General features: G+C 38.7%; 1 protein-coding gene across 1 annotated transcript in view; it reads left to right on the top strand.

Moving 5' to 3' along the window:
• The window catches only part of LOC141423452 (uncharacterized), a 40,384-nt gene that overhangs the window by 22,669 nt on the left and 5,253 nt on the right, over positions 1-12,462 (top strand). The window lies entirely within an intron of this gene.

Here is a 12,462-nt window from a genome sequence, read left to right on the forward strand (position 1 = left end):
ATCTGCCAGGAAACCCCGGTCTTCTTTCCTTCCCTCACTTTGCAGAATGGGTGACCCTCTTCCCTCAATAAAGCTATTCTACCACACCTCATCCACATGTTCTGCTTGGGTTATTCCATTTGGAGCACAAGGACCAAGATCTTCTGAGAACAACTGCCAAAACAGTATCATCCAGTCAATGATCAGAAATGTAGAACAGCATTCTTTCATAGGGAACAGCAAGGCATTTAAGAATTTTAGGTAGAATTTCATTGAGAAAATGTTCAGCATGAAGCACAAATTCAAAAACTTCAAGAATCAAGCAAGTAACAAATGTATAAACTGACTCCGGTCTAAAGTGATAAGGAGTATTGGAGGAGGCAAGTTGAAAATGGTGTAAAGAAATTCAAGTGATTAGAAATGATAAAAATAAAAAGTGCTAAATAAATTGACCCTGAGGGTTGCATGCTTGAACCTCTGGTGTGGAGGCTGTGTTAACTACATGGGACAGAGGATGGAAAGAGGTAATTAAGGAATCCCTTCATGGAAAACATAAGGCAGAAAAAAAAAAACAAGAGAAAAGCTACAGGGGTAAAGTGGAAGAACCCACCTTAATAAATATTTGGAGAAGCAAAAATTCATAGATCCTGATGACCTATGGGAAAGAGAAGTTAGAATAATGCCTAAGTTTCTGGTTTATGGATGGAAGATTAAAAACTCATCAACTTTATGTAAATGGCAGGTGGAGCCTATGGGATAAATAGACATAGTGAGTTTGGTTTGGAAATGGTGAGTTCAGAGTGTTTGTGGTCATCCCAGTGCAAACACCCAGTAGATGGCTAGATTTACAGATTCAGAGTGCAAAAAAAAAAAAAAAAAAAAAAAAAGAGGCCAGGGTTGGAAATACAGATAAGGAGTTATGAGTTTATAAGCAGGTATTAACAATATAAAATTAGTTGCTATTTTTCCAGAAAAAAAGAGCAAAATAATAAAGAAGAAATTCCTTATCTAAACATTGGATGCTTTTGCATCTATGGGGTTCTTACGTAAAATTGAATGTAGAAATGATAGTTATAAAATATCCAGAGTAAGAGTACAATAGAAACCAAGACCAAAGTATTGTTTATGTCCTAGCCTTAGAAGTCACACTCCCATCATTTTCTCCAATATTATATTGTCTAGCTCTATTCAGTGTGGGAGAGAACTACACAAAAGCTTTAATGTCCAAAAGGCAAGAATCACTGGGGGCCATCTCAGAGGTCACCTGTTATCTCATGAGGTTACATTAAATCCTGCATGTTCATTGTCTAATTAAACTTGCCCCTCAGATCCCTGCCCACATCATCTCTGCCCTCTTTAAGTTCTACCTCCTGGAACTTGTAAAGGACTATTAGTAAGCCCTCTCATCTGGGCACTGGCTGAGTCATACAGCATTTTGTATACTTTAACTCTGAGAATGGCAGCCATTTTTAAGTACTTTGGAGGTGCCACACACAAACCTAGGGCTGAAAGTATATTGATTTATGCTTCTGCAGATAACATGAGAGTTTCAGAATTCTAGATATTTTCAGGAATTTTCCTTTTTATACTACAAGGATGAATATTTTCATAATTACCAATTGTAACTTTAAAATCCCATCAGGGAGGATCCAAGATGGTGAAAAGGGTATGGAAACAGAAAGCCTAACCTCCATGACTCCAAAATATTTCTGAGAAGTTGGAGCCACACCTGGGTAACTCTGACTGCCACTAGCCAAAATAATAACTGCCATTACACTAGGTGCAGGAAGAAATTCAAAGACTGGCCCACAAATCAGCTTTTAATTGCACCTAACCGCAGTGACCCGCTGCACAGTCAGCAAGGTGGGGCCAGCCCTGGGGACACCCTCCTTCTCCATGGAGATTTTTTTCTTTTTTCTTTCCTCTATTCTTTTTTTTTTCCTTCTCTTCTCCTCCTCCATCAAGCAGAAATAAAGCGCCAACCAGAATCAAACCTTCAACACCCTGAACCCCTAGACTAGGGAAATCTTCCTCACAACATGTTACACTGAGAAAATTTGGGGGCTGCCACCACCATCGATGCCACAGCTGCCACCACTGACTCCAAACCTGCCTGTGAGACATTTGACAGAACAAACAGGTGAGTGCCATGTGTCACACAGAATTCCCCCAGCCACATCTGGGATAAACCAGCACAGCCCCTGAGCAGACTAACCCCCCCCACAAAAAAACTGAAAATCTAGCACAACAGCAGAGGGTGTGGGAATGCAGAAATTGCACTGGAGAAAGGGGGAGGGACAAGGAGCTAATCTTAGCACGAACTATCAGTAAACAAAAATTGGAAAGGCAGGAAGGCCAAGAGCAAGCAGGCAAAAAGCTACTCCCCAAAGCAGGGCAGGTAGCAGATCACAGAACTCATCTCCTGAGCCAGAGAGAAGCACCCAAAGCCAAACTGCCTTGAAAAACTGAAAATCAAACAGCAAACCATCATAACACACTGACAGCAGAAGGGGCTGATGGAACACTGAACCTGTCCCAGAGAAAGGGGGTGGGGCAAAGAAATAAACCCCCAGTATGGAAATCCCAGTAAACAAGCACAGCAAAAAGCCATCTCCAAAGCACAGCAACTACTGGACTACAGAGCTAACCTCCTGAACCTGAGGGCAGCATTTACACTTGAACTGCCACACCTCCCTGGGGGAGGAGCTGACCAGGCAGCTGCAGCTGAAGGGTAACACAGCTATCAGCAGGGAAAATCAGTATCTTTGACCACCCTGCATGATCTGGCAATGCTACCTCACCTAACAATTTCAATTTAACTGTTAGGCAAAGAACAAAACACTACTCACAAGCCAATCACGTGGTGAGATCATGTTAGAGCTTCTGCTTATATGCCAATACCAGGACTGGATCCCATGGCAGTAACTCCAGAACTTAAACTAAGACTGAAATTCTATTGTTCCTGAACCTGGTGTTTTTCTTTTTTTTATTTTTTCATAGTATTTATTTATTTGTTTATTTAGCTTGTTCATTTTTTCCTGTTGATATTTTTGTTTGTTTTGTTATTGTGGGTTTTATATTTTTAATTCTATTCCTATTATCTTTTTTCTTTCTATATTATCAACTTTACCATCATAATCTTCTCATCCCTACTCTCACCCCCTTCTCTGTCCCTCCTTCTCCTGTGATAAAATCCATTGCTCTCCTCCCCAACAACTCATTCTGCCCCTTCTCACCCACTCTCTCCCCTTGCCCTCATCTTCCCCTTCCATTCTCCCCCAACCTATCACCAGATTATGCCTCCCTTCTACACACTCATCACTTGCTGACCAACCTACTATAACAAATTTACACAACCACAAACCCCTGCAATCCCTGACACAAACACCCTCCACTACAACAGAAATACACCCAAACACACACAAGGACCACTAAAACCAGCATCCCCCACATTGCTTCCCCCACTCACCACTTCCCACCTCTCCGTTTAGTACCACACTATTCCCCACATTTCTATAGCTAGCCTTACAAATGTTAACACCCTAACTCCCACTGTTTATAGCTATTACTACCAAAGAGTCTTCTATATAACATATAAACTACTGATTGGGTATTAAACTTGTGAATTAGTTGTTACTAAATTACACCCAGATCAGGGACAGAAATAGCACACCAACCTAGCTAAAAGCCCAAGACAGCCACAAAACAAAAATTAAATCAAAGGAAAGAAAATAGGTGACTAAAATCATCAACTAGTCTATCAAGAACATGATTGCACAGTACCAAATGGATTGATTGGAAGAGGAAAAAGGGATGGAGCCACTCTCACCAAAAAAATAATTTAACACAGGATTCAGAGGGAAATGATGAAAATGGATACCCAGTTCCTCACTCCAGCAAAACAAAAATAAATGACAAAAAGGAACTCAGCAATGCCCACAAAAAGAGCCTTAAAGAAGAAATCCTGCAAGTAATCACTGAGAATTTCATGGAGATGATACTAGACGTGGTTAACCAAAATGTACAAGATAGACTCAAGAAATTTCAAGACACCAAAAATAAAAAATATGAAAAGACACAGAAACAAATAAATGAACTCACAGGAACCCTAAACAAAAAACAAAGTAAAACAGAGAACACTATAAATAGAGAGATAAATGAATTAAAGATGAAAATAGAAACTATTAAAGAGGAAGTGACCCATGATATGGAAAACTTCAAAAAAAAAAAATCAAACAGAAACACAAAACACAGTGGAAGACTAGAACAAGCAGAAGACAGAATCTTAAAACTCAAAGATAAAATAGAAATTAAAGGAAAAACTGAAGAACTGTTAGTCTAACAACTCAAGACCTGTGAAAGGAATACACAAGAACTCACTGACTCCATCAAAAGCCGAACCTGAGAATCATGGGCACCGAAGAAGGAGAAGAGTTCCAAACAAAAGGAATCCATAATATATTCAATAAAATAATACAGAAAATTTCCCAAATACAAAGAAAGTTAAGCCCAGCCAGGTACAGGAAGCCTCCAGGACACCAAACAGATGACCAAAATAGAACTCCCCCATGACATATTATCATTAAAACAACAAATATGAGACTAGAGAAAGAATATTGAAGGCTATAAGAGAGAAAAAACAAATAACATATAAAGCCAAACCCATCAAAATCACAGATTTCGCAACAGAAACCTTAAAAGCAAGACGGGCATGAAGTGAGGTATTCTAGGCACTGAATGAAAATAACTTCAACCCTAGAACACTCTACCCAGCAAAACTATCATTCAAAATAGATGGAGCAATTAAAATCTTCCACAATAAGCAGAAACTAAAACAATATATGACCACCAAGCCACCACTACAAAAGATTGTCCAAGGAATTCTGCACACAGAAAATAAAGCAAACAAAATCATGAGAGGACAAACAGTATCAAACCACAGGAGAAGAAAAGACACAGATTCAGAGAGTAACATTGATTCAGCTGCACACAATTAAACCCTTAAACAACAAAAACAACTAAATGACAGGAATCACTACATACCTATCAACATTAACACTGAATGTCAATGGACTCAATCCCCCCATCAAAAGACACCATTTGGGAAACTGGATTAAAAAGGAAGATCCAACAAGCTGTTGTTTACAGGAGACCCATATCATTGACAGAAACAAACAACGGCATACGGTGAAAGACTGGAAGAAGATTTACCAACCCAATGGCCCCTGAAAATAGGCAGGAGTAGCAATACTTATCTCAGACAAAGTAGACTTTAAACATACATTGATCAAATGAGATAAAGAAGGACATGTCATACTAAAAAAAAAGGGGAACTACACCAAAAGGAAATAACAATTATCAACCTATATGCACCCAACCTCAGTGCATACTGAGATTCATCAAACATACTTTAAAGGACTTAAAAAGCACATATAGACTCCAATCCAGTGGTAGTGGGAGACTTTAATACCTCTCTATCGTCAATAGATATTTCATCCAAACAAAAAAATTAATAAAGAGATTCTAGAACTAAATCACACCATAGATCAAATGGACATAGCTGATGTCTACAGAGTATTTCATCCAACATCCACACAATATACATTCTTCTCAGCAGCCCATGGAACTTTCTCCAAAATTGATCATCTCTTAGGTCATAAAGCAAGCCTCAGCAAAGATAAGAAAATAGAAAAAAATCCCCTGCTTTCTGTCTGATCAGAATGCTTGAAACTAGAAATCAACAACAAAAACAACAGCAGAAAATATGCAAACAATTGGAAGCTGAATAACACATTGCTCAATCATCAATGAAATGAAAGAGGAAATTAAAAGGTTCCTGGAAGTTAATGAAAATGAAAACATGACCTACCAGAACCTATGGAACACAGCAAAGGCCGTCCTCAGAGGAAAGTTTATAGCTATGAGTGCATATATTAAAAGGACAGAAAGATCTCAAAACAATGACTAAATGCTGTTGCCATTTATCGCCTGGCCTGGGTGACCAGAGTCGGAAAAAGGGAGGGAAGAGACTATCAAGTTGTGCTCAAAAGCTACTTTAATGAAGATCATTTCTGCTTTTTATAAACTCCTTTTTCACAGAGAGCATTTGGTCAGAAAAAGCATGTCAAGTATTACAAGTCAAGGTTACATTAGTACAAGGAAGCACAGTTAAAATTAACTCTGCTATGTCTTTTTTAAAAGGGGAACAGAGAAGCAGGAGAAGCACATGGTCAGGATAACCTTCTTATTTACATCTGAAGGACATGAAGCCATCTGGGGAACCTTGAGCACTGTTGTTTTTCTGGATGTCTGATTCTGAGACTTTGCCTCAGTTCCCTGGAGTTTTCTCACAAGGCCAGATACCAAATCACACATGGGCAAGGTCTGGTCCTGAGACTTTTGTCTCAGTTCCTTGGAGCTTTCTCACAAGGCCAGATACCAAATCACACAGGCAAGGTCCCACTGCTGGCTCTGACAAAATGCTACATCTCAAACTCCTAGAAAAATAAGAACAAGCAAATCCCAAAACTAGCAGGAGAGAAATAATAAAAATAAGGGCCAAAATTAATGAAATAGAGACCCAAAAAACCATACAAAAAAATCAACCAAAAGCTGGTTCTTTGAAAAAATAAAGAAGATTGACAGACCCCTGGCAAATCTGACTAAAATGAGGAGGGAAAAACCCAAATTAGTAAAATCCAAAATGCAAAAGGGGGGATAAAAACAACCACAGAAATTGAGGGAATCATCAGAGGCTATTTTGAGAACCTATATTCCAATAAATTTGAAGACCTTGAAGAAATGAACAAATTTCTACTTATGACCATCCAAAACTGAACCAAGAGGAGAATAACCACCTAAATAGATCTATACCACAAAATGAAATTAAAGCAGCAATAGTCTCCCAAAAAAGAAAAGTCCAGGACATGATGGATTGATTCTATGCTGAATTCTGTCAGACCTTTTAAAGAAGAACTAATAGCAACTCTCCTTAAACTTTTCTACAAAATAGAAAGGAAAGGAATACTACCTAACTCATTCTGTGAAGCCAGTATTACACTCATCCCAAAGCCAGACAAAGACACATCTAAAAAGGAGAATTATAGGCCAATTTCCTTAATGAATATTGATGCAAAAAACTGAAACTAGATTCATGTTTATCACCCTGTACTAGTATCAACTCAAAATGGATTAAGGACCTTAATATCAGACATGAAACTCTGAAGCTAGTACAGAAAAGAGCAGAGAATACTGTGGAAGCAATAGGTATAGGCAAGGACTTCCTCAATAGAAACCCAACAGCTCAGCAACTAAGAGAAAGGATAGGCAAATGAGACTACATGAAATTTAAAAGCTTCTGCACAACAAAAGAAATGGTCTCTAAACTGAAGAGACCACACACAGAGTGGGAGAAAATATTTGCTAGCTATATATCAGACAAAGGACTGATAACCAGAATATACAGGGAGCTCAAAAAACTAAACTCCCCCAAAATCCATGAACCAATAAAAAATGGGCAACTGAACTAAACAGAACCTTTTCAAAAGAAGAATTCCAAATGACCAAAAAACACATGGAAAAATGCTCACCATCCCTGGCCATAAAGGAAATGCAAATCAAAACCACACTAAGATTCCACCTCACTCCTGTTAGAATAGCTATCATCAAAACACCAACACCAACAAATGTTGGCATGGATGTGGGGAAAAAGGAACCCTCATACACTGCTGGTGGGAATGCAAGCTAGTACAATCACTCTGGAACACAATATGGAGGCTTCTTAAAAAATTAAACATAGATCTGCCATATAATCCAACAATCCCACTCCTAGGGATATACCCAAAGGAATGCAACTCAGGTTACTCCAGAGGCACCTGCACAGCCATGTTTATTGAGGCACTATTCACAATAGCCAAGCTATGGAAATAGCCAAGATGCCTCACTACTGATGAATGGATTAAGAAAATGGAATTTTACTCAACCATGAAGAAGAATGAAATCTTATCATTTGTAAGTAAATGGACAGAACTGGAGAACATCATCTTAAGCAAAGTTAGCCAGGTTCAGAAAGCCAAAATCCTATGTTCTCCCTCATATGCAGATTTTAGACCTAAAATAAATAAAACAAATGCAGACATGGGTCACATGCTAAGGAGAGGACACATACAGGAGGAATAGGGAAAGGTAGGAAACCCAAAACTGGAACGTGTTTGTTGTGCCCACTGTAGAGGAGCTAATATAGTAACCTTAAAACAACAGAGGCCAATTTGGGAATGTGACTGGGAAGTAATGAAGAGGTCTGGTAGAGATGAATTAATTCAGGTTGTAATACACATGTGCATGGAAGCAATGCTAAGAATCTCTATGTGTAGTTATCTTTATCTCAAACTAGCAAAAATTCTGTCTTTCTTATACTCCTTATGTCTTCTCTTCAACAAAATTGGAGAAGAGGGCAGAAGTGGCTCTACCTGGAAGCGAGGGAGGTGGGGGGAAGAAGGAGGGGGTTAAGGGAAGGGGGGAGAGATGGCCCAAACAATGTAAGCACATATGAATAAATGAATAAATAAACAAAAAAAATCCCATTAGTACTTACATTCTAAGATTCCTTAAACTACTGAAGCCTATCATTTAACTTAATGATGAACAAAACCAAGTTAATTCCCATTCACAAACAACAAGTGAATAACTGGCAGTAATTTCAACATCTGCTTTTAATTTATTTAAAAGTGTTGAGGAAATAGTGATTTAAAAAGTTGGAAATCATTATATTTTTTCTAGTATCCTTCTGGTAGTTGTCTTTGCTGATTGAAGTTGATTCTTTAATAGGTTATACAAATGAACCAGATAAACATTTGGGTATAGATCAATCCATTCATGAATTTAGGATGTTTAAATTAATAGGGAGCCTATTTTACCCTTTCTTTGTTCAAAATTTGTTCCCAAATATTCCAGGCAAAAGATTACTGGTGTTGAGTCACTCCTAGTTGGAAACAGGGGTAGTAAGTAGTGTACGTTAGCTGGAACTAGACAGTTTTTAAAATTTAACTTCTTGTTTTTTTGTGAGTACACCTTTAAACACACACGTAATCTGTAAGAAGTATTCTTTAGACAACAGCAGTGCTATTCTTTATGTATAATCTGTCTCCATTCACTTCATACACTTGTAGTCAGCCTTTCTGTTAGATGTATGTCTTGCCAAATAAGATGGAAAGGAACCAGCTAAGGTAATTGTTTGGAATTACATAGTACACTCTTTTGTCATGTGCTTTAAAGATATAGCTATTGACATGGTGATGCACACCTGTGGTGCTGGAGGAGGCTTAAGTGGGAGGATAGTGGTCTAAGGCAAGTGTAGGCAAAAGCTTGAGTCCTTATTGAAAAACAACTAAAAACAAAAGAACTAGGAGTGTGGTTCAAGTGGTGGCGCTTTTGTCTAATGTAAGGCCCTTAGTTCAATCCTCACTGGTGCCAGGAAAATTATATTTGTGTGTGTATGTATGTATGTATGTATGTGAAATAATTTCTATGAATATATTATTTATAAGGCTGATTTCTCTAAAAACCCAAGCTAAATTGTAAAGCATTTTCACTATCATTTCTACATTTAAAATTTATATGAGAATACTACAGAATTTTAAAACAGAATTCTTAATACATCATGAATCTGAAAATGACCACAGATGCAAAAGCAACCAAAAGTTTAGATAAAGAATTTCTTCTCAGTTGGGTACTGATGGCTCATACCCATAATCCCAGCTACTCAGGATGCAGACATCAGGAGGATTATAGTTCAAAGGCAGCCCAGGCAAATAGTTCCTGAGATGTTATCTTGAAAAAATCCTTCACAAAAAAAGGCTGGTAGAGTGGCTTAAGGTACAGGCCCTAAGTTCAAGCCCCAGTACCACAAAAAACAAAAAAGAATTTCTTCTTTGCTCTTACTTTTTCTAGTCAATAACAACTAATTTCATTTTTTTTCTGGTCAATAACCACTAATTTCATAATTATATGTCATCAAATAGTAAATAATAGGCATTTTTGTTTTTTATAATTTCATTCAAAATAAAGCACTTCAACATTTCCTTTCAAGATGCAGTTTGACTTCTCCAAGTCTTCCGTTCAAGCAAAGTAAAATATCAAGTCCTTATGTAGTGTGACCTTCTCTTCTCTCCTCAGCTCACCTTTCCCCAGCCACTGCTTTTTGAACAGGCTGACTCTGTGCCATTCCTCTGCCTCATCCTCACCTGCATTCTCCCACTTACCTCAAGTCTCTGCTCATTCTGCCTACTTGTTTAAATTAATAAACAAGGAACATAATAAAACACTTTTATATTAAGCCAAATTCACCTTGCAAGCATTTTCACAAGACTATTTTATTCTACTGATCTTCAAGAATATACACTTTCAAAGGAGGAAGTAAGAATTTACTCATCTTGCTATTTCTAGGAGCGACAAAAGTAGATTTAATCCTCTCTCTGCTGGTCAAAGATTTAAATGACTGCATTTGGTTTTTTTTTTTTTTAACCAATGCATTTTTCTTTCATTTCTATAACATTTAATTATTTCCTTTTTGGGTTTATTATTTATTCATACACTGTTTATTCAATGTACATTTTCAAGCACCTATTAAGTATTCAGTAGTGAGGATACAAAAAAAATAAGCAAGATCCAGTTTCTGTTCTCAAAGACCTCACAGTTTAATCAGAGACATTCCTGGAAGCTAGTAAGGGAAAGGCTATGACGCCGGCCACCCTACTGGTTCCATGGAAAGTCTCTCTATTAAACTATTCAAGATATTAATTCTCTAAATTATAAAAATAAAAGAATTCTAGGATCTTATCTTAGATGGCCAGCAGAGCAAAAGACATGCTGTACACTAATGCACTTCAGGTTCATTTTCATATTTGTGTCTCGGGAATAGAAAGAGATCATTTTTAATGTGCTCTACACCTTTCTTTTTTTTTTTTTAATTTTATTACCCATATGTGCATACAAGGCTTGGGTCATTTCTCCCCCCTGCCCCCACTCCCTCCCTTACCACCCTCAATACCCAGCAGAAACTATTTTGCCCTTATTTCTAATTTTGTTGTAGAGAGACTATAAGCAATAATAGAAAGGAACAAGGGTTTTTGCTGGTTGAGATAAGGACAGCTATACAGGGAGTTGACTCACATTGATTTCCTGTGCGTGGGTGTTACCTTCTAGGTTAATTCTTTTTGATCTAACCTTTTCTCTAGTTCCTGGTCCCCTTTTCCTATTGGCCTCAGTTGCTTTTAAGGTATCTGCTTTAGTTTCTCTGCGTTAAGGGCAACAAATGCTAGCTAGTTTTTTAGGTGTCTTACCTATCCTCACCCCTCCCTTGTGTGCTCTCGCTTTTATCATGTGCTCCAAGTCCAATCCCATTGTTGTGTTTGCCCTTGATCTAATGTCCACATATGAGGAAGAACATATGATTTTTGGTCTTTTGGGCCAGGCTAACCTCACTCAGAATGATGTTCTCCAATTCCATCCATTTACCAGTGAATGATAACATTTCGTTCTTCTTCATGGCTGCATAAAATTCCATTGTGTATGTTAGGGTACCTTTGAGGCTTGCAGCCCACTCAGCCTGAAACCCACCATGGCTAACATGACCCAAGCCACCACTTACTGGAACAAAGGGAGGTCGGATGGTTTCTGGGAACAGGGACTGTTTCTGGTTAATCTTGCTAAAACAGCGTGTGAGTCAATGAGTTGAGACACCTGGTGTTTACCAAATTCCTGATAAATAATCTTCAAGTAATCTGGCCCCACCACCAGGATGTGGGAGATATCAGAAATATGTGACCCCAGGGATCATAAAAATTGCTGTGTAACCGTGACTAATGTCTAAAAAATATAAAAGCAGCCTGAGTTTTGTATTTGGGGTCCGTGTTGAAACCCACTGCGTTGGGCGGATACCCGGACCCCAGCTGGCTGGAAATAAACCTCGCTTTGTGACTTACATTATCGTGAGTGTCTTTTTGTTCCTCTGAGGGGTGGTCAACTCTGGACCCCAACATCTGGAGGCCCCAGCAAGATCTGAGCCCCTCCCTGAGAGGAACAAACGGCCTCCGATACCAAGGTTTAATTGGGAAAAGACCGCGGAAGGAGGATTGGCCACCTCCATTTGGAGGGACTTAGAGTCCCCATCTGAATTTGGTTGAGAATTCTCATTGAGTGGAAGGAAGGGGTTACAGCCCTGGAGGCTTCACTATTGGAAGTCGTGGGAGACATCCCCGATGGTCAGGAGCTGCGCCGGCGTCCCCAGTGGACTCCGTTTGGGAGGTCTTTGGGTAAGGATCCAGAGTCTGGTGTGAATGGAATTGCACCTGTGAGAGTGGTCTGGTTGACTGGCCGGTACTTGTGTATGTTAGAGAGTCCTGTGCGAATTTGTTTGTCTGCTGGAATTGTCTCTTTTGTTCTTTGCTGTCTCCTCTGTCCATCTCTCCTGATCATCATGGGACA

Source organism: Castor canadensis, chromosome 5, assembly GCF_047511655.1.
Source record: "Castor canadensis chromosome 5, mCasCan1.hap1v2, whole genome shotgun sequence".
In the NCBI taxonomy this organism is placed as follows: Eukaryota; Metazoa; Chordata; class Mammalia; order Rodentia; family Castoridae; genus Castor; species Castor canadensis.